Here is a 21,968-nt window from a genome sequence, read left to right as displayed (position 1 = left end):
AGTCCTAGGCGCTGAGGCTTTAACCCACAGCGCCACCTGCGTCCCCATGGGTCAGTGAGGTATATCTAATTTTATTTTATTTTCTTCCGTCATTGAAATTAGAATCATAGAATCATAGAATGGTTTGAAGGGACCACAGCGATCATCTAGTCATCTAGTCCAACAAAAAAACAAAAAAAATTCACCCCACATGGGGCTTGAACCCGTGACCTTGAGATTAAGAGCCTCATGCTCTACCAGCTGAGCTATATAATACAGGGTTCACATCTAGGTCACGACCAGACCCAGACCTGCTCAGCTTTAACAGGATTTAACAGATCACTGCAGATGGTGACAGCAGCCACGAAATTAAAAGACGCCTGCTTTTGGGAGAAAAGCAATGACAAACCTAGACAGCATCTTAAAAAGTAGAGACATCACCTTGCTAACAAAGGTCCGTATAATAAAAGCTATGGTTTTCCCAGTAGTGATGTATGGAAGTGAGAGCTGGACCATAAAGAAGGCTGATCGCCGAAGAATTGATGCTTGTGAATTATGGTGCTGGAGGAGACTCTTGAGAGTCCCATGGACTGCAAGAAGATCAAACCTATCCATTCTTAAGGAAATCAGCCCTGAGTGCTCACTGGAAGGCCTGATCCTGAAGCTGAGGCTCCAATAATTTGGCCACCTCGTGAGAAGAGAAGACTCCCTGGAAAAGACCCTGATGTTGGGAAAGATGGAGGGCACAAGGAGAAGGGGATGACAGAGGATGAGATGGTTGGACAGTGTTCTTGAAGCTACCAGCATGAGTTTGACCAAACTGCGGGAGGCAGTGGAAGACAGGAGTGCCTGCTGTGCTCTGGTCCATGGGGTCACGAAGAGTCGGACACGACTAAACGACTAAACAACAACAACAGCATTGTGTGATTTTAGAACAGCGACAACCAATGTTATTGGAATATAGTCCCAATTGACCACTGTCATCATGGTCTATAGTCAAGGATGGTGGGAGTTATAGTCCAGCAATAGCTTGCTGTCTCTTCTTTACAGCATAGTCCTTGGTCTTGAGAGAGTGCACCATCAGATACACTGGGAGCACAATACAGTGGTACCTCAGTTTACAAACTTAATCTGTTCTGGAAGTCTGTTCTTAAACCAAAACTGTTCTTAGACCAAGCTGCACTTTTCCTAATGAGGCCCTCCACCGTTTGGATTCCGTTCTTAGACCAAGGGAAAGTTCTCAAACCAGGGCACTATTTCCGGTTTTGAGGAGTTTGTAAACAGAATCGTTCTTAAACCGGACTGTTCTAAAACCGAGGTACCACTGTATACCCAACTATCAGTAAATTACAGTCTACAACTAATCAGGCTCTAGTTCAGTCATAACCTCTCCAACATAAACTCAACCCCCCACCCGCTCCACAGCACTGAATCCAATACCACTCTTTTTAAGCAGCTGTACCCTTCAAGGTTTCCTGACTTTAATTTAGAGGCTAGCCATATTTCATTTTCCTTTCTAGGTTTCAACACAAGGTCACCAGGGTCATCATGGGGTCTGACCTCCAGCACCTGGAAACGGTCTTGTAGAAAAGAAAAGGAGGGAGAGAAAATCCGAGCACACTTTAGAAAGTGCATACATGTGTTTTAACAAAGCACCAAAACATGCCCACATTTTTATTGCAAAATATAGTGTTCAAAACTGGTGATACAACAATTCAGACTTTTTGGCAACTGCAACCTAGTTTCCATTTCTCTGAGGATAGGATTTAGGGTGTGGAAACTTTCTATTTCCTTGGAAACTCTTCTGAAAAGGGGGTTTTCACTCAATTCAGCTTCTAAGTGTTTAAGAGGTGACTGAAATTCTGAAGGTGGGCTGGCTGTTTTAGTGCTGTTGGCAAAGCTTGCAAGTTTCTCACTATGCAAGCAGGGAGTCGGGAAGGATAGGAAGCCATATTAATACAAATATAATTCTGGACTCACTTTTCTCCCTCCTTTCTCTTTCTCTGCTTTGTTGCCTTTGAAAATCAGGAAGCAAAAATAGCTTTTTCAAAAAAAAATATGATACAGAAATGTTATTCTGTCTGTATTCCTTGGCAATTTTATGGATGTGGCCGTCTGTTTTCTGGTGTGATCACTCAGTGCAGCTGATGAGATGTGGTTGGCTAATTGTTCCATTCGCATGAAATAAATTTTTCACAGACAGACACCAGCATACCAGTGAAATAGGTCTGAGGCCTTGTGCCAGTACTGTCTGAAAGCATATTTCAGTCAGGAATGCCTTTGATTGACCCTGAAAGGGTTGGCAAGTCACTCATCATCCACCTCTAATCTCCAGCCAAGGGCAGGTTGATGTTGGGACACTGAACAAACCAAGGGATGGAGGAACTGATATATTTGTGTAATAACTACTCGTAGTAAGTATGATATCACCAAATGAGGTCAAGCTAGGCTTTGACCCTTGTCTTCAAATATATTGGCAGAATTCAAGAAATTCTGGTAATAGATCCTTTAAATAAGGATAGGAGAATGAAATAGAGCTGTTCTCCAAGAGAAAAATAGAAGTTGCCATGGGCGGTATGATAGAAAGATGATAGATGATAGAGATAGATAGATGATATAGATATAGATATAGATATATGATAGGTAGATACAGTAGGTAGATAGACAGATAGATAGATGATAGAGATGATAGATATAGAGATAGATAGATGATAGAGATAGATAGATAGATAGATGGTAGATAGATAGATAGATAGATAGATAGATAGATAGATAGATGATAGATAGATAGATAGATAGATAGATAGATAGATAGATTAGATAGATAGATAGATATAGATAGATAGATAGATAGATAGATAGATAGATAGATAGATAGATATAGATGATAGATAGATAGATGATAGATAGATAGATAGATGATAGATAGATAGATAGATAGATATAGATATATTTAGATATAGATAGATAGATGATAGATAGATAGATAGATAGATAGATGATAGATAGATAGATAGATAGATAGATAGATAGATAGATGATAGATAGATATAGATGATAGATAGATAGATGATAGATAGATAGATAGATAGATAGATAGATAGATAGATAGATAGATAGATGATAGATAGATAGATAGATAGATGATAGATAGATAGATCGATAGATGATAGATAGATATAGATAGATAGATAGATAGATAGATAGATAGATAGATGATAGATAGATAGATAGATAGATAGATAGATAGATAGATAGATAGATAGATATAGATAGATAGATAGATAGATAGATAGATAGATAGATAGATAGATGATAGATAGATAGATAGATAGATGATAGATAGATGATAGATATAGATGATAGATAGATAGATAGATAGATAGATAGATAGATAGATAGATAGATGATAGATAGATAGATGATAGATAGATGATAGATAGATGATAGATAGATAGATAGATAGATAGATAGATAGATAGATAGATAGATAGATAGAGATAGACCTAGACAGTTACATGTGATCTATATTTAATACAAGCAGGTATCACAAGAGGAGGGACGCAGGTGGCGCTGTGGGTTAAAGCCTCAGCACCTAGGACTTGCCGATCGAAAGGTCGGCGGTTCGAATCCCTGCGGCGGGGTGCGCTTCCGCTGCTCGGTCCCAGCGCCTGCCAACCTAGCAGTTCGAAAGCACCTCCGGGTGCAAGTAGATAAATAGGGACCGCTTACCAGCGGGAAGGTAAACGGCGTTTCCGTGTGCGGCTCTGGCTCGCCAGAGAAGCGATGTCACGCTGGCCACGTGACCCGGAAGTGTCTCCGGACAGCGCTGGCCCCTGGCCTCTTGAGTGAGATGGGCGCACAACCCCAGAGTCTGTCAAGACTGGCCCGTACGGGCAGGGGTACCTTTACCTTTACTTATCACAAGAGGAGCTGCTAGTATACCCCCTCAAAACACCCCAGGACATTTCATTTTATGAAATCTACATCCCTGACCATTGGCCATGCTGGTTGGTGCTGATGGAACTGGAGCCAAACCATCACTGAAGTACTACAAGTACTACAGGTACATCCTTGCTCTACAGCAGAGTTTCCCAAACTTGGGTCTCTCTCTAGATGTTTTGGACTACAGTTCCCATCATCCCTGACCAACGACCCTGCTCACTAGGGATGATGAGCGTTGTAGTCCAAAAACAGCTGGAGGCCCAAGTTTGGGAAGCTCTGCTCTACAGTATATCCGTATATTGGCAGAAGAAGATCTATGAAGCAAACCAATCCAGCAGCAGGAATTCCAAAGCAATGTTAATTCACCAAACGGCCTACATGAATAACAAGCATGTCTTCCACTGACATATATATATTACCAGTGAGGGGAAATTGTTTCACCATTACTGAAATGGCCTTTATCCACTCATCATACAAGGAGGGTATCAATAGGATGCTTGTTCTGTCCCCCTGGCCTGCCACCAGAAACCGCCTCTCAGCTCTGCTGTCCAGATAGATTGGTTTATTGGTGTGGCCCTCTGATCTTATATATCCACAATGATAAATCAATAATAAATTAAAGCCAACAATTTCCAGTAATCGGGGGGGGGGGGTGATGTCGTTCTTCTTAACATTCCTCAACTGGGTATAGTCTTGTTATATACAGTGGTACCTCGGGTTACAAACACTTCAGCTTACATACACTTCAGGTTACAGATTCCACTAACTCAGAAATAGTACCTCTGGTTAAGAAATTTGCTTCAGGATGAGAACAAAAATCGTGTAGCGGCAGCAGGAGGCCCCATTAGCTAAAGTGGTGCTTCAGGTTAAGAGCAGTTTCAGGTTAAGAACGAACCTCCGGAACGAATTAAGTACTTAACCCGAGGCACCACTGTATTTTATTTCTACATGCTGTATCTAGAAACAATGAATCGGCGAAAAGCTGCATTGTGGAACCTCACAACTACCCCCAGTTCAGGAGCTTTCATCTTAAACAAGTATTGCATGGGGGGAAATCAAGCAAACCTCCAAGTGGCTATAATGGCAGCAGTCGCCTGAGAAACTTCATGCAACCATGCTTTGAGGAAGAAGAGTGCTGTTGCCACATGTGCAGAGCTTGTGTGGACAGAGCACTCCAATATCTCCATGGACTTCCTGGGTGAGTGGCTTTCCTCATTCACAGCTCTGTCACACTTACTGAAGTGAATGGCAAAATGAGTTCACCAGTCCAGGAGTTCAGCGTTCACACTGGGCTTCCTGCAACTGCATGAGATCTTTGGATCAGACTCAGAGGCATCATATGTTTGTCTATAAAGACAGTGGGTTCTGATCCGAAGAAAGCCATGCTTTACTGTTATTGAAATCAGCTGGACGTAAGTTAGCCGTGGTTTCTCCAGACTGGAATCTGAAAGCTAAAGAAATATTTTTGCTGTAGATGAACCTTCACAAACTTTCTACATCCATAGCCATAGACCCTGAACAGATCCACCTACCTTTTTGGTTTCCTTATCTCAACCTCCATCCTTGCCACTTCTCCTTCTATATCTTTGCATGCCTTACCTTTGGGTAACCTTCATTATGCAACAAACGCAATACTGAACAAACTAACACTGAGAAGGTTAAAGAAATAACTCTTTTCCAAATGGAAATATTTCAGATTCTTTAGCAAAACCATAAGAAACTAATCTTAAATTTAATCTGATTTTCATAACAGATTTTAAGTGGTGATTCATGCTTTCCTGGTCAAGTTGAGTAAACTTGTCCATAACAGTTTAGGTATCCCATCTTTTAAAACGAAGCACTGTTTCATTCCTTTGTTGTTTCAGCCAGTGTGAGCATATGTGTGCCTGTGTGTGTGTATATATCTTCCTGGAAGCCAATAAATTGGGAATATTAATAGCTGTCTTTGAACAAAAGGAGACCTAATTAGTGTGCCAAAGTTTCGTATAAAGGTTTAACATGTTCCATGTACCTACAAAAAGGGAAGTTACATTTTATTTTATTTTACTTTATTTGGTGATATACCATCAGCCCCTGATTGTTCACGATCAGGATCGAAGGGTCTTTCCAAGCTCTTAAGCTGGAAAATGTAGTGATATATCAAAATCATTTCATCTTTTAGCCTCCTTGTCCCAGATACTTAATGGGATGAGCACAGACCTGCTCTGTTCATTGAAGTGAATGCTGAATCCATCCGCTGAGGAAGTTGTTTGCTTCCTGGACTCCTGGCAGTCACAAAATACAAAATAAAAATGGACCCAATATATGTGCTTTTGGTTTTATGGAATCTTCTTATGGAGTAAGTCCCTTGAACCCAAAGGTTTTACTTCTGAGTTGTAATGCATAAGTTTGTGTTGTCCTCCAGTCCAAAGGAAGTCTTTATTAAATTCCAAAGAAAGTTAATTTGTTTGTTTGTTTATTTGTTTGTTTGTTTGTTTGTTTGTTTGTCATTTGCAAAATTTCCCACCCATTGCCCATCATTGTCAAACCCAGGACAGTTTATAAACCATGAAAATATAAACATACAAATACAAACAGAAGCCAGTATTTATTTTAAAACTAAAATTACAAGTGCAACTGCATACTCTTGGAAGGAAGAATCCAACTTGCATTATGAATCATTGTTTTAATTTTAATACAGCAAGGCAGATCCATCCTTCTAACATTAAGCAGAATAATCCAATATTAAGTCAGATAAGCTGCCATCCTGCAAATGCCTGGGTGAATTGATACCTTTTAAGTCGGCACCAAAAAGTAAGCACAGGAAGCCAACTGTATCTCATTGGGGACGGCATTTCATAGGCCATAAAATCAAAGCCGTTTCCCACATCATCACGTAGCAATCATCTCCCAATGGTGAGGTGTTGAGAAAAGCCATCTTTGAAGATCTTAAAACACAGGCAGACCAGTGCAGGGAGAGATGTTGCTTCAAGTGCTTCTGACCCAAGGCTTCTGGGGTTTAACAAGTTGGCACCGTAAATTGGGCCCAGAACCATGTAAGCAACCAGTGCAAAATCTTCCAAGTTGCTGAAAACATGGTTCTGGCTGGCTGGCTGAAGCAGTTACATTCTGACCCTCACATTCTGCACTCATTGCAGCTCCCTGACTACCTTCAAAGGCAGCTATCTGGTACTGCAAATCAGAAAAGACTGAGTATGTGTGATATTCTTATATTTCAGTTTTGATGTTTTTCCTGTATGTCCCACTAGAACGCCCAGCTTTCTCATTTTCACGTATCTGTTGCTGCGATTGGACCACCCCCTGTATAAACTACCCCTCGTTTTTGCCCTTCCCAAGAGAGACCCATTTAAATCCTACTTAAATTGGTGCCAGGCAAAGATCTTTTTAGTTACCAGGGCCTTCCAGGTTCCTAGTGCATAGGAGCCCTTCAGATGTTCCTGGATCGCCACTAACCAGGTAATGCAACCCTGACCTTGGCCATTCAGGCTGGGGCAGATTATATGAATCAATTCATCATATGGAGTTAAAACTAAACACTAGAGAAGGGTTAGGAAAAGGGTGGACTACAATTCCCATCAGCTCTGATGGAAGGTTGTGCTGGCTGAGGCTGATGGGAGTTGGAGTCCAACATCTCAAGGTCACAGGTTCCCCATTCTTGCCCTAGGACTTCAAGTTGGTGGTGACTAACTTGTCTGTTTGATTTCAATGGGATTTAATCTGCCACCAATTTTCTCTGCAAGTCCATTTTCTTCAGAATAACATTTTTTTATCATCAGCCGTCTAAACAAACAAGCAATTAACAAAATGGATTATCTCCGCACCCCTCCTCCAGATAATTGTAAGCAGGCAAAGATGAACATCTCCTCTAACAATACGCCAAGTCTCCTGAATGTATTCCAGAATGGAAACAGCCTCTCTTTTCACAGGCCAGATAATATTTGGCATTCTACATGATTAGAAACAAGTCTTTTAATCCCAATAGCTTGAAGGCAGAGGCTCCACTATAACAAGGCAACTGAAATATTTTTATTACCTTTTTTTTAAAAAAAAAATCTTTTTTAAAATAAAAGCTCTTCACCATCTGTTGCATCATGAGGCATCTAGCCAATTTAATGTATGATTCCAAACAAGATGCCCAATCATGTGTTTCTGATATTCTTTATTTTACACCTCTATAAACCCTGGAATTAAAAACAATGCTAAACAAGGTTCTTTTTCAGAAGGCAGAAGTGGTGGGATTTGGGTGTCACCTGATGGCATTCTGAGTAATGGTTAGCTTTCTCCTCTTTACTGTTTTGCCTCCCATCCATTAAATGCTTTTTTTTGAGGGGGAGATATTGTATACATCGGAATGATATCAGGGAAACGAAAGGTGATGTGCTAAATAATATAGCTCTATGCTCATACTTAACCAAATGCTCTTTATTTGGATGTTTTGCTTTCAGGTTCTAACATTTTAACTTCGTCCAGACCATGGAATACCCCACAAATATGTATTCCTCACTTGTTGATTGTAGCACTAAGTGATGACTTGCATGTGTAAATGAGCTATCACACAACAAACAGCACAGGTTGAGCTTGTAGGTTGCCTCTTGCCATTTCAGGCACAATACTTTCCTTTTTTTTCTTATCAACACCATTTTTATTGAAAGCTCTTTTTTTTACATAAAGGTAACGGTAAAGGGACCCCTGACCGTTAGGTCCAGTCACAGACAACTCTGGGGTTGCATGCTCATCTCGCTCTATAGGCTGAGGGAACCGGTGTTTGTCCACAGACAGCTTCTGGGTCATGTGGCCAGCATGACTAAGCTGCTGCTGGAGAAAACAGAGCAGCGCACGGAAACACTGTTTATATTCCCGCCGGAGCGGTACCTATTTATCTACTTGCACTTTGACGTGCTTTCGAACTGCTAGGTTGGCAGGAGCAGGGACCGAGCAACAGGCGCTCACCCCGTTGTTGGAATTTGAACCGCTGACCTTCTGATCTGCAAGCCCTAGGCTTTATGGTTTAACCCACAGCGCCACCCACTTCCTCTTTTTTTTACATATTAAACACTAAAATTCAAATGCATTTATAAGAAAATACAAAACACAGTAACATAGGAATAAAGAAAGAATAACTAAGAAGACCCTTTATCACGTTTATGCCATACATACATATCATTCATCCACATATAGCAAGCCAGATTCCCCCAGCTCTCCCCTGGATGCTTACCTCTTCCCCTAGTCTTCTACGCTGGGAGGTCCTTCCTACTCTGCCTTTCTTGCTGGTACCTCCCACCTCACTATCCCTGTGTTAGGCACAACATTTTCCTAATGGAGTCAATGAAGCTGAGAGTCATGACTCATCACACTAAGCAATCGGTAAACAGGAAATGAAAAGTATCACATGGTATGCAGGCAGATGGTGTGCACTTTGGTCATGAGAGGTCTCTGCGTCTTCATCCCATATCCTCACCCCAAATGTCAGCCCTGTTTGGTCAAATAAATTGAACCCTGGAACTCAAGGGCCTTCTGCAACTGGAAGTGGGTGCCAAACAGAAACATAGGAGGTAAGCATAGACTTCCCATTCTCCCAAAAGACCAAGGTGCTCACACTAAGGAAGAACAGGGAGAAACTGTTGAATCCTAGGGTGATCTCTCTACAAGTGGGCATTGCATTCTGGGGAAGGGGAGAAGCATACTCTAAGCTTCTACTTTCTATCCTCCATGACTGCAAAATAGAGTATGAAAACGTGTGCTAATTGTTCTGCGTCCCCCCTCCCAAAAAATGCTTAATACAAAGGGCCTGTGCAGATTAGTAGGGATGCCTGGCATGATGGTGATGGGAGGGAGATGGTGAGGAGAGAAATTGCCTCCCTGTTACCTTCCTATGGGCCCCAATGACCAGAATGCTGCTGTCAATAATTGGAATGGGAGAGACATTGGTAGTGGGCTTGGGGAGTTGAGTTGGATGAAGGGACATTGGACCAAATTGCTTCTCTGGCTCAGATTAAAATCTGAGCCAGAAAGGAATTCAGAGACCATAATCACAGATGAGTTGAGTATTATCAGCCTCCTAGAATTTGTCCTTACAAACTTGGCAGCATCTCTAGAGACGCAGCTTAATTCTGATTTCTGCAGATCATCCGTAGGAATGCATCAGGCAAACATGAGATTGGCAAGAAAGTGGGAGAGGAAGGGGAACTTAGTGGGTGTTTAAGCAGGGCTCAAGAGGGGAATCTGAGTTGGCTCAAAACATGCCAAGACCTGATTTCTGAACCTATCCAGTGCACCTGATAACGTCTGGACCCTATGCGACTGTTAAAGGCGCAGAATTTATCTTGAGAATTTTTCATTTGCAAAATCATGAGCAACATCAGGATAACGAGCATAAGGATTACTTGATCAACTTTCCTAAATGGTGTGTGTGTGTGTGTGTGTGTGTGTGTGTGAGAGAGAGAGAGAGAGAGAGAGAGAGAGAGAGAGAGAGTTTATTACTTGCTGAAATTGGAATGGGTGGCATATAGAAAACAAACAGAAAACAAAAGGGTTTTAAGAGAAGAAAAGCCCTTACAGAGATTAGATACTTCCTCAAAAACCTTTTGCTTTCTGAGTTCTCTTTAAGTCTGAATATATATTTAACCTTAGGTCATTCATGGATACTCAAGTGATGCAGAAAGAAACATAATCTACATCAATCAGTATTCACTTCTGTGAAAGCTGCTGAAGCATCTGGGGTAACAGAAGATGCTTAACTTACATTTATTTTACATCAAGGAAATTTAAGACACTAAAAGAGCATATTTTGGCTAGCTATAATCCCTAGCAATCTTCTAATGATTTACACAGCTGCTCATTTCCGCAAGAACAAATGCATTTGATAGAGTCGGTGCTAATAACTGTGAGAGAAACATTGACTTCACTCCTTTTGGCATTTTGGAGCTCCCCACCCCCACCCCAAAGCAATAATGAGACTTTAGGCTGTTAGAATCAAGGCTGCCAACTTTTAACAAGGCAAACAGCAGAGAGTCCAATGATTCACTAAGTCAGTGGGGCAAAAGGCGGAGCGACTTGAAAGAGATGTGCATAACCACTTTGTCATGATGCACTGCAATGCTCTGATTAAGGAATGCGCAGTTGAAAAACCAGGTCACTACTGCATCACCCTACATAGCAGTCCACATTTCTAGCATATGATAAACAAAATGTGGCTATAAATTACGTTTCTGCAAAACCACTTACTTTTCTTTGTTTGCTTTCTTCTGGTCTTGTCTTTTCTCCTCCTCTTCTTTTGTTCTGCCCCAGAAAGACGTCTTGCTGTTGAAACTTGCCACCTCCAGGTTACTGTGAGTAATGGACCGGACAGAAGAAGCTTGGTCTGCTCATTTGCCTTCAGCAATCACAACTTGATCTACACAAATTTAGGAGGTGAACCCTTCCACAGCGTAGTGACACTAACTGGTGTCCTTCATGAAGTAAGACCGAAATCAATAGTCTCTGGGAGGATGTCCCAGGGGCCAGAGAAACGTCTGCTGCTGTTTATGTCCCACCATCATAAGAGCTAAAAAGAGGACATATTAAGGTTGTTGTTTGGTGGGGGGGGCTGACTTTGGACCCCATGAATCCAAACTCTTTTTATGACCTCTGCACGCCTCTGAAATTTGGCTGCTGAGCTGGCGTACATATTTTCCAAAAGGGAAGGGACATATTTCCAAAAGCAGAAGAAAGCTACTAAACAGAGAAAAAGCTGTACACCACACCACCCCCTTGCTAGGGCAAACCTAGCAGCGCATAGGCAATGGCAGCAGATTTGCCATAGGTTTCCCGTCCCACAGCACTATAGACTCACTCTGCAATTTCATGTTGTTGGGTCTTCTATGGTTTCAGCCCACAGAGTTGCCAAAGCATTTGAGGATGCCCGTAAAGGCTTTCAATGGAGCATCACAGAGGGGAAGAGAATATTTAATCAGATGGGGGAAATTGTTAAGCTCTACTTCTGCTGCCACTACAGTGGTGCCCCGCAAGACGAATGCCTCGCAAGATGAAAAACTCGCTAGACGAAAGAGTTTTCCGTTTTTCAAGGTGCTTCGCAAGACGAATTTCCCTATGGGCTTGGTTCGCAAGACAAAAGCGTCTTGCGGGGTTTGCTTCCTTTTTCGTAAAACCATTAATACCCAGGGAATCCGCGCTCCGCAAGATGGAAAAATGGCAAGACGAAGCAACTTGCGGAACGAATTAATTTCGTCTTGCGAGGCACCACTGTACTTACAGTTTTGCAAATCTGTATGTTAAATGTGTCGATGCAATTACCATTACATCTAACTGGGCCCTTGCTTCTGTGTTTTGTGTCTGAGCTGTACCACTTCAGTTGTGAACATGGGCTGGTGGGACTTATGAGTCAAACTATAATGGTCTGGAAAATCGTGTCCTCCATCATGGAGGGCATGTGTTGCGGTGAGATCACCATAAACTGCCTCCCTGTGTTGGGGCAGGACCGTTTGGATGGCCGCAACACCCCATTGGTTGCCTCTCGGTTGCTAGGGCAGAGATTTGGCTAATTGGGATGGCTATTGGCTGCCAAGGGGCTATATAAGTTGCTGCACGTCACTGGAGAGTTTCACTTTCTTGCGACGTGCAGCAGATCACCCGCCCTCCTCTCCCTTTAGTTAGGTTTGTTCTTCTGACCTTGCTATGTCTGTCTAGGGGTCGTCTGTTTTTGGAGCAGGGGCCCGGTAGGAATTTTGCCATTTGGTCGATTGGCTGGTGCCACTTGGTTTTTGCCTACCGTGTAGCAAATCGTCACAACTTTGTAAGGCTGGTGGTTAGGCATTGGTTCAGTGTTGTTTGGAGGGGACGTGGTTGGCTGTGCCTGCCCCTCCATTGCTGTTGCTAGGGAATTCTGTTAAAGGAATCCAGGGGCTCGCCTTGCTTTTGTCCGAACCCTGTCAAGGGGCTAGGGCCATGCCAGAGCCCCTGAGAGCATGTTGGGTGAGCTGTGAGATTGAAGGAGTTCTCACTCCCCCAGGATGCTTTCCCTTACTGACATATTGTGGTGCCCAGTGTCAGTCTTGTTCCTGCCACCGTGCAGGTTCAGGTAGTCTGGAACCAATCCCTAAGCAACCACTCGCATGCTGTAATCAATAAAGTTGTGGCCTGAATTAATGCCAAAAACCTTAAAACTAAATTTTGTTTCTATTGTGTCTTTTGGGGGGGTTGGGGGGGTCTTCACACGCAAGGCAGTTTGGAAAGCAAGCAAAGTTCAGCTCAAAAAACCAACTAACCCTAAAAATGACCTTCTCCGCCTATTTTAAAGCTCTCACTATTTCATAGCTTAAGAAACCACACCAACCACTTGTCAGATTTGTATGTGTGCGCGCATATATATAATATATGCACTCACACACGCATATATATACACACATATATCTGTATATAATATAAAAAGCTGTATATAATTCTGAAAGATTGTAAAACTTAATAGCAAACAGATTACGCACTTAGCAATAGACTAAGCACAATTAGGCCTCACATTCCACCCACTCCTATAAATAACTCTCTGTTTCCTCTCCATGTCTGCAAATTTCATTAGTATGGTGGAAAGATATGGAATTTTTTTTAATTTTTTTAAAAAAATCTTGCTCCTTTTCTGTAGAAATCCAATCACACAATCAAGCATTTTATTCAGTCCAGGGAAAGAAAGTTAAAATAACTGTCTACTGCCCCAACCATGTTTTCCTGGTTATAAGGGGAAATGTTCTACAGATGGTGCAGAAATTCACCTGTTAAAAAAAGCAGCAATCTGAATTCACCATAAATCTACTACCTCTTGCGAAGGAGGCAAAAATTGCCACCATGCTTCCACATGGCAATGCATTCCAGTAAAGCAAGGCCATACAAAACTCGTTTCAGCCCACCAATCCCAGGTAGCGGCAAAACCACGTTTTGTCTAATCGCTAGGAGTCCATCATTCGTGGCTGGTAGGTCACAAGTTCCACAGCTCTGCAACTGGTGTACCAAGGAGTGGTAGACGCCATTCATGGAACGAAGGAAGCTGCCTTATACTGAATGAAATTATTGTTCCATCTAGCTCAGTTGGGTCTACAGGGACTGGCAGTGGCTCTCCATATTTTCAGACAGAGTTTTCTCCCAGCTTTATCTGTGGATGCTAGGTATTGAACCTTAGGCTATCTGCCTGGAATGCAGATATTCTGTCACTGAGCTATGGCCCTTCCCCAGATTCTCATCCTCCTTGCTATAACCCTGTGAGGTACGTTATGCTTACATCTGATGTGTGGTCAAAAGTCATCCAGCGAGATTCATGCCTGAGTGTAAATTTGAAGCCTGGACTCCCCGGCCCTGATTCAACACTTTAACCACTACACTATGGTTACCAGATGTCCCTGTTTCCTGGGGACAGTCCCCGGATTTACAAATCTGTCCCCGGACAACATCCGGAATGTCCCCGGATTTCATTTAATGTCTCCAGATTTATATTTTAGGTATTGTAGATTTATTAGTAGGGAATGAATGTTGTGTGATTGGTTCAGCGGCACAAGACACATCATATGGGGACTTACGGTGAGGCAAAATGGTGGGCGCCATGGCAGCAAGCAGCTCCTGAAGCCAGCCAGAGCCAACTGCGCTACCAGGCTGGCTCTGAGCTGCTGAGACTGCCGCTGCCACTGCCGAGGGGGAACCGGGGACGTCCAGTGTGTCAACTGGGGAAACCGCTGACATGCACACACACCCCGCAACCCAAATCGAGCTGGAAGCGAGACTGCCTTGCCACCCGACCGAGTGCCCAGTCGCACTCCGGGGCCAGGAAAATCCCAGAGCTGAAGCAGGGAGAAGGAGAAGAGGAGAATGAGAAGGAAGAGAGAGAAAGAGGAAGAAGAAAAAAGAGGTGAGCCCCGACCTTGCCGCGCTGCTGCCGCTGCCGCCACCGCTGAGGAAGGGTAGGAGAGCATTGGGAGGGCCAGGGCATGTGTCCGAGCCCTGGCCCAACCTGAGCCTACTCCACGGCAGCTAGCATTCCAAGAGAGTAGGCTGGGGCCCAGAGGAAGGCTGCGCAACATAGGAGACCATAGAAGAAAAGATATTACTTCTTTTTTAAAAAAATAACTTTTTTAATAACTTGTTTTATCTTTTTTTTATATAAAAAAGGTGTCCCCAGATTCTTTAAAAAAACTGGTAACCTTACACTACACCAAATGAGCAATTGAAAGTGAAGCTGAACAAGGGAGAAGGGGAGAATCTTCTTCTCTTCTAATCTCTTCTCCAAAATCAAATGGCTTTCCACACTTTATTATGCAGCCATACATTCTGGGTTCATAATCTCTACCAACAAAGAAGGACCGACAGGCTAATCCTATACATGAGCTTCTCAAAAATAAGCCCCACTGAGTTCAGTTGGGGCTTCTCTCAAGAAAGCAGGCATAGAATTGCAATCTCAGTCCAGTTCTGAGACTAACTAAACTACTTCCTTATATAATTATTATGGTCTATGCAGGGATTGAGAACTGGATCTAGCCAGATCCAGAAGTGGACCACCTTCCGTGTGCCACTTTGACAGGCGGGTGGGAACGCCCACCTATCAATCACCTGACATCATTTGAAGATGGTCAAGTCAAGGATGCAAGGGAAGAAATGTGAGTAGACTCTTTATGAGCAGTTCTGCCTTTGCAGCCCAAAGTTAGCACTTTTAAGAATTTGCCACCTTTTGTTGTTGCTGCTGCTGCTGCTGTGGGGCTGTCTCTATGCTATCCTCGAAATATGTGAGAAAAATATACAGGGACCTTAATATTTTTATTAATTATATTTTATAGTAGGTATAATCCGTGTCCATTGATTTCACGCACACACACTTTAGCTAAAATGTTCCCCCGTTGTGTTCTCATTACTCATTACTGGTAGCTGGTGGAGGGGGAAGATATAAAAGGTAATGGACTCAGAACCCTCTGGCTACCATAATTCAAGCACTGGTATCCCCCCCCCCCCGACATTTCAACACTTATCTTTGTGTGGTTGCTTCTCTAAAAATATATTGTTATTGCTTTGTGCTGAGTGACATGTGGAGCTCTTCACCTTTATTGTATTTTCCATTTGGTGTATCTTTTTACTACATTCCTAAAGCTCGTTTTTTGTACGGGGTATTACTTTGTACTTGGTAACAGCCAATACAAGGAATGAGTTCATTTCACCTCATCTTACCTGAACCTCCAGTTCCATTTCATTTATTTATTTTGGAGTGCCCATTGGCACTTTTTGAATTATGGTGCTGGAGGAGACTCTTGAGAGTCCCCTGGACTTCAAGAAGATCCAACCTATCCATTCTGAAGGAAATCAGACCTGAGTGCTCACTGGAAGGACAGATCGTGAGGCTTCAATACTTTGGCCACCTCATGAGAAGAGAACACTCCCTGGAAAAGACCCTGATGTTGGGAAAGATGGAGGGCACAAGGAGAAGGGGACGAGATGGTTGGACAGTGTTCTCTGCCAGGCACTCCTGTCTTCCACTGCCTCCCGCAGTTTGGTCAAACTCATGCTGGTAGCTTCGAGAACACTATCCAACCATCTCGTCCTCTGTCGCCCCTTCTTCTTGTGCCCTCCATCTTTCCCAACATCAGGGTCTTTTCCAGGGAGTCTTCTCTTCTCATGAGGTGGCCAAAGCATTGGAGCCTCAGCTTCAGGATCTGTCCTTCCAGTGAGCACTCAGGGCTGATTTCCTTAAGAATGGATAGGTTTGATCTTCTTGCAGTCCATGGGACTCTCAAGAGTCTCCTCCAGCACCATAATTCAAAAGCATCAATTCTTCAGCGATCAGCCTTCTTTATGGTCCAGCTTTCACTTCCACAGGGGTCCTTTACCTTTACCTCACCAACACTCCATCTGTGATATCAGGAAAGTTAATCACACCAAAGGGAGAGTCTTCAAATTCACATCCTCGTTACTGGGGCAGTCAAGCAAAACCCTAGATTATAAAAACATATATCAGCAACGGAAAACTGCAAATCCATAGCGGGAAACCTTCCCACTTCAGCGATAATTGCAATTTCCTTTACTTAAAATCCTAAATTAGACTTTCCATTTTGAATGGGTAGAAGGAAGTTGCTAAACGTCACTCAGCGCTTGAAAAGAGGGGTCTCCCTTTTTCCAGATGCCCATATCATGGTCGTGGATATCATGTTACATGTTTTCTTGAGCGATTCCATTCTCAAAGTACCTGAGAATTTAAGAGATGCCCAAAGACTAGCAAAGGTTCTGTTTAATGTCTTTCAGCACTTCATTTCCAGAGATTACTTTCCAGGGAACATGTTGAACAAAAGACTTTTTTCTCTGTCTCTATGTTGCTCATTTTAGCAATGTCCCTCTCCCCTCTAGTGCCTGGGCCATGTATTGTCTAAAGTCGTGTTTGGAAATAAATAAAGGACCTTTACTCTTTTTCATTCTGGCAAGTGACATTCACGTACATCAGCCATGGTAACGTCTCATAGTTTGAGGAACTGCAAATTATACTTCAAACTGACTTGAATACATGCTGCAACATTTACACTTTAAATGAGTTTGTTTTTATTGACTTTTTAATCTGCCTGTAGGGTTGTGTTTCTGCTTTTTATTTTATTGCTCCTTCATTGTGTGTGTGGTATCATTGCTGTTAGCCACTTTGTGTACCATTTGGTGTAAAGGAAAGATAAAAAGTTTAACAAACAACCAAAAGGAAGCTATTGTCAACAGATATTAGTAACATCAGATTGAATCATTCATTTTCTAAAGAATGCTCATTGCACTTCATCGCAACATGCTCCTAGAGGTTGTTCTCCTTTTGCCACGCTGACATGTGTGCATGGCTGAACTTTTCATGATTTTCCAAGCCAAAAGGTTAATGAACCACAAAATATTGGAGTAAAACGTGAGCACATTCAAAAATCCCATTTATAAAAAGTCCATTTAAAAACAATGCAAGTGTCAAAAAAACTTTATAGATCTATAAATTCAAACCATTTCCACTACTCCCCCCCCCTTCCTCCCAGGGTATGGAAGTGCTGAATGAATGCACAAGTGATTTTTCCACATTGTACCTACCTCTAAACTCGATCATCTGGCAGAGGTGAGAAAGGAAATCTATCCACAGGAGACTCCAGCAGAGCAATAATGTTTAAAGTTTTTAATGAGGCATTCTCATATGATAGTTAAAGTTTCTAATAAGGCACCCCTTGAAATTACATCCAGACAATTGAAAACATAAATTCGTTATTTGATGCAAATCCACTATCAGCCAGGTTCCTTTGGTTTGGGTTTGGTTCGGTTTTTAATATTTCCAACTTATATTTCTTTCTGTGTCCATTTCAAGAGCTGAAAAGAAGAAACCAGGGGGGGGCGGTATTCCCACCCCTCCCTTCTACAAATGCAACTTTTCCAAGAAGCAGAGTGTATCAAATCACTTTATATTTGCATCATTCCTCCAGATGCTCCAGCAGCTTCTGGGATTCCATACATTGTGTCCAATAAAACGTTTACTGTTTCTCTACAAAAGAATGAAACATGTCAGGTTCATAAAACTGCTTGCCAAGGATGCAATGACTTTTAACACTAAATGTTGATGGGGTAAAAGAACATGGTGTAAAGTAAACACAGCCCCTTCCCTGCATGGTTATCCAGGTGGCAAATTTTCTGTGATTTCTGTGATTTGCCACCTGGATAACATTATATGCTATTGTCACTGCTAATGGTGTGTCTTGGCTCCTGCCCCTCAACATACTTTCTTGGGAATGTAAGAAAGTAAAAAAAAAACTTCTGGGAAATGATATATAATGAGATGAAAAAGATCTTGAAATATACATTTTTTAAAAAAACCAGAAGCATTTTTACTTGGTATTATAGGTGAGGATATTAATAGACAAGATGTTAAATTGTTCTTATATGCAACAACAGCGGCAAGAGTATTGTTAGCCTAGAAATGGAAACAAGAAGAAATTCCGATGAAAGAAGAATGCCAGACAAAATTAATGGACTATGCAGAATTAGATAAAACGACGGAAGGATTTGAAACCTGCAGGACCAGATACTACCACAAGACTGGAAGAAATATATGAACTATTTGAAGAGCAACTGTAATCAACAAATTATGCTAGTAGGACTACAATAAGTTTTGTAAGGAGAAATATATGAAACATTGCAAAGTAGAGAAAGAATAGATATTAATTATGAGATTTAAATGTAATAGTGAAAGTAAGAAATGTATATTAAGTGAATAGATTGGAAAATTTTCAGATGTGATTGATGGAAGTCAAAAAAATGGTATAAGATATAAAAGTATGTTTAATTATTGTTGAAAATGATATGTTAAAAAACTAATAACAATTTATATATATTAAAAAATGCAAGCAGAGTTTCTAACTTGTAAGTAAGAAATAGGTCTTTGTTCAGCACAGGCTCAGCAGCAGACACAAAGCTCACGAGTCAGAATTCAGGAGTTCAAGAGCAGGCTGAGAAGTTCAGAACTGGGTAGAAGCAATGAAGATGTCCCAACAGTTTCCCTGCCCTACCTGCCAAGATTTTAAAGATGAAGTTAGGCATGCTCACTTGCAAGATTTGCTCGCCCTGCAGGGATGTTGAGATTGCATGTGCCTTCTCTTTCAAGGTGAGTAGGTCTGCTCCTACCTGTGAAGGCCTCTAGGCAGTAAGACTTCCACTTCCTGTTTGGCCATTGTCACTTCTGGTTCCCCCTTTCCCCTCTGTGGCTCCAAGCCCTCCTGAGATTCCACCGAGCCTTTCCACTCTGCACAAAAAAGGTGTGTGGGAGCTGTCATCCCTGAGTCCTCTTCCTAAGCAACAGGGTTGAAAGGGGAGATCCCACCCTCCCAATTCAGGTTCACACCACTCAGCCTATCTCCTCTGTTTCTTCCTTCTGTGCCAACCCATGCTCATGCCTGGCAGTGCTGACATGGTCGTGTTTCTCTGGAGAAATGGGGTGAAATGGTTTCCCCCTCCTCAATTCCTCTGCTCAAAAGTAGGGAGGAGAAATCTGAGAGGTCACTTGCACACAGCTCGGATAAGCCCTCATTCATTTCCTTTGCAGAGATAATCGGTAACTGAAAACTTAGCTCCCTCGGGCTATGCTTATACAAGGGCAATTACACTATTTATCGTGTAAACAGAAGGCCCAGTTAAATAGCAACTTGAGGGAGCAGCATCTTTGGCTGGGATATGGAAATTTGGACGCTCATTGCTATAATCTGTGGTTACGACTTCCAGCTCTAACAGCAATGCCGGGAACCAAACCAGAGCCTCCTGAGACCAAGAGAGACTTTATAGTAATCTGATAATACCTTAACAGCTAGCCATCTTTGCTCCATGCTAAATTAAGGGCCTCATTTGCTTTGAAGCGGCTTGCTTGCTCTTTTTGTTTAATCCTACATAAGGATGAGGCTGGAGAAATGCAGAAGAGAAGGGGGAAAAGATCCTCGTTTTCTCCACTTTGCCCTTGCGGGCTTTGGAGAATGCAAATAAAATCTCATTTTCTCATGCTATCTGATTTTGGATCCTTAAGCCTTTATTTCTGGTTTCCAAATGGCAAGTCAAAGCATTTGGAATAATGCAGTGAAATTATAAAGGGGTCATGAGATAAAGAACTACAGCAGGCATAGGCAAACTCGGCCCTCCAGTTGTTTCGGGACTACAACTCCCATCATCCCTAGCTAGCAGGACCAGTGGTCAGGGATGATGGGAGTTGTAGTCCCAAAACATCTGGAGGGTGAGTTTGCCTATGCCTGAACTACAGTATTGTTGCCAGTGTTGTTGTTTTCATTTGATTTGTGAATCGTTTCCTCTGAAGCATCTCAATGTAATTTCTCAATGCAGCAAAAACATATATAAAAATTGCAGATATAAAAACAATGGAAAATTATTACATATACATTGGTACCTCGGGTTACAGACGCTTCAGGTTACAGACTCCACTAACCCAGAAATAGTACCTTGGGTTAAGAACTTTGCTTCAGGATGAGAACAGAAATCATGGTCCGGCAGCGCAGCGGCAGCAGGAGGCCCCATTAGCTAAAGTGGTACCTCAGATCAAGAACAGTTTCAGGTTAAGAACAGACCTCCAGAATGAATTAAGTTCTTAACCCGAGGTACCACTGTATAAAAATAATTTCACATCCAATGCAGGTACCAGCTGAGCTGAGAGCATCATAATAAAAGACCTTCCAATTAGATGGTTTGTTGAAATCTCCACAACTGGGTCCATGGCCTCTTCAGTCCTTGGCTCCAATCAGAGTGCATAGGCTCCACCTCTTTATCATTGCCTCCTCTTCTTTACTGCTAGGCCCTCACTGCAGTCTCTTGGAACTGAGTTTCCTACCGCAGGTTAAAGTTCCAAGTGGGTCCCTCCTCATGACAAGTTGAGATCCCTCCTCTAAGAGATGACAGCAGAGACAGCTTTAGACAATTTAGCACCTTAATCAACAAACAGGAATGATGTCTTCGTGATGAGCCCTGGCATACCCAATACAGCTGCTCACAAATCTTCCGGCAGGATTCAGCGCTGGATATATTGGAAATGTTTCCCGTATTCTTTCTCCTGAAAAGTGCCGCCTGCAAATTTTACTAAATTGTGCAATCTCTCCTCCAACCCCAGCACCATCAACACAGCAGTGACCTACATTGATGCTGTGCCCCAGGAGACATTGCTCTCTTTTCTTTTTTTCTTTTTCCTTGCTTTCTTTGGCTTTTTATTAAAAACCACATCATGTTTACAGTGCTGCCAGAGTTTCTCACACTTTATCACTGTAAGCCTCCTGTTAAGGTCAAGACAAAGGAGCATTTTGAGGCTCCTCGAGATGACCTTTTTATCAAGCATCCATCCTGATTGACTTGGACAAAGCTGACATGGTGGTTTGACTGTTTCTGGTCTTCCCTGAGCATTTGTTCTCATTTGTTTACAGAGCGGTTACAAGACAATGGGCAGTTGTCCTGCATTCATCCCGATTTGCTTGTGAGGTGTTTACACATCTTCCCCTTAATCATTTGTTCACCCCCACCCATTTCCAAACTGCAAAATG

The 21,968-nt window shown here is 42.3% G+C and overlaps 1 long non-coding RNA gene across 1 annotated transcript; it reads right to left on the bottom strand.

The window, feature by feature from the left end:
* Positions 1-18,055: 18,055 nt before the first annotated feature.
* Positions 18,056-21,205, bottom strand: LOC310839365. The gene is made up of 2 exons (XR_014561477.1): positions 21,080-21,205; positions 18,056-18,430 (listed from the first exon to the last, which is right to left on the bottom strand). It is a non-coding gene; the product is annotated as an uncharacterized lncRNA (long non-coding RNA).
* Between the last annotated feature and the right edge of the window lie 763 nt (positions 21,206-21,968).

This window comes from Podarcis gaigeae (genome assembly GCF_964106915.1).
Source record: "Podarcis gaigeae genome assembly, chromosome: 2".
NCBI classification, from domain to species: Eukaryota; Metazoa; Chordata; class Lepidosauria; order Squamata; family Lacertidae; genus Podarcis; species Podarcis gaigeae.
The sequence above is the reverse complement of the archived record's forward strand: the minus strand, read 5'-3'. Positions and strand labels throughout refer to the sequence as shown.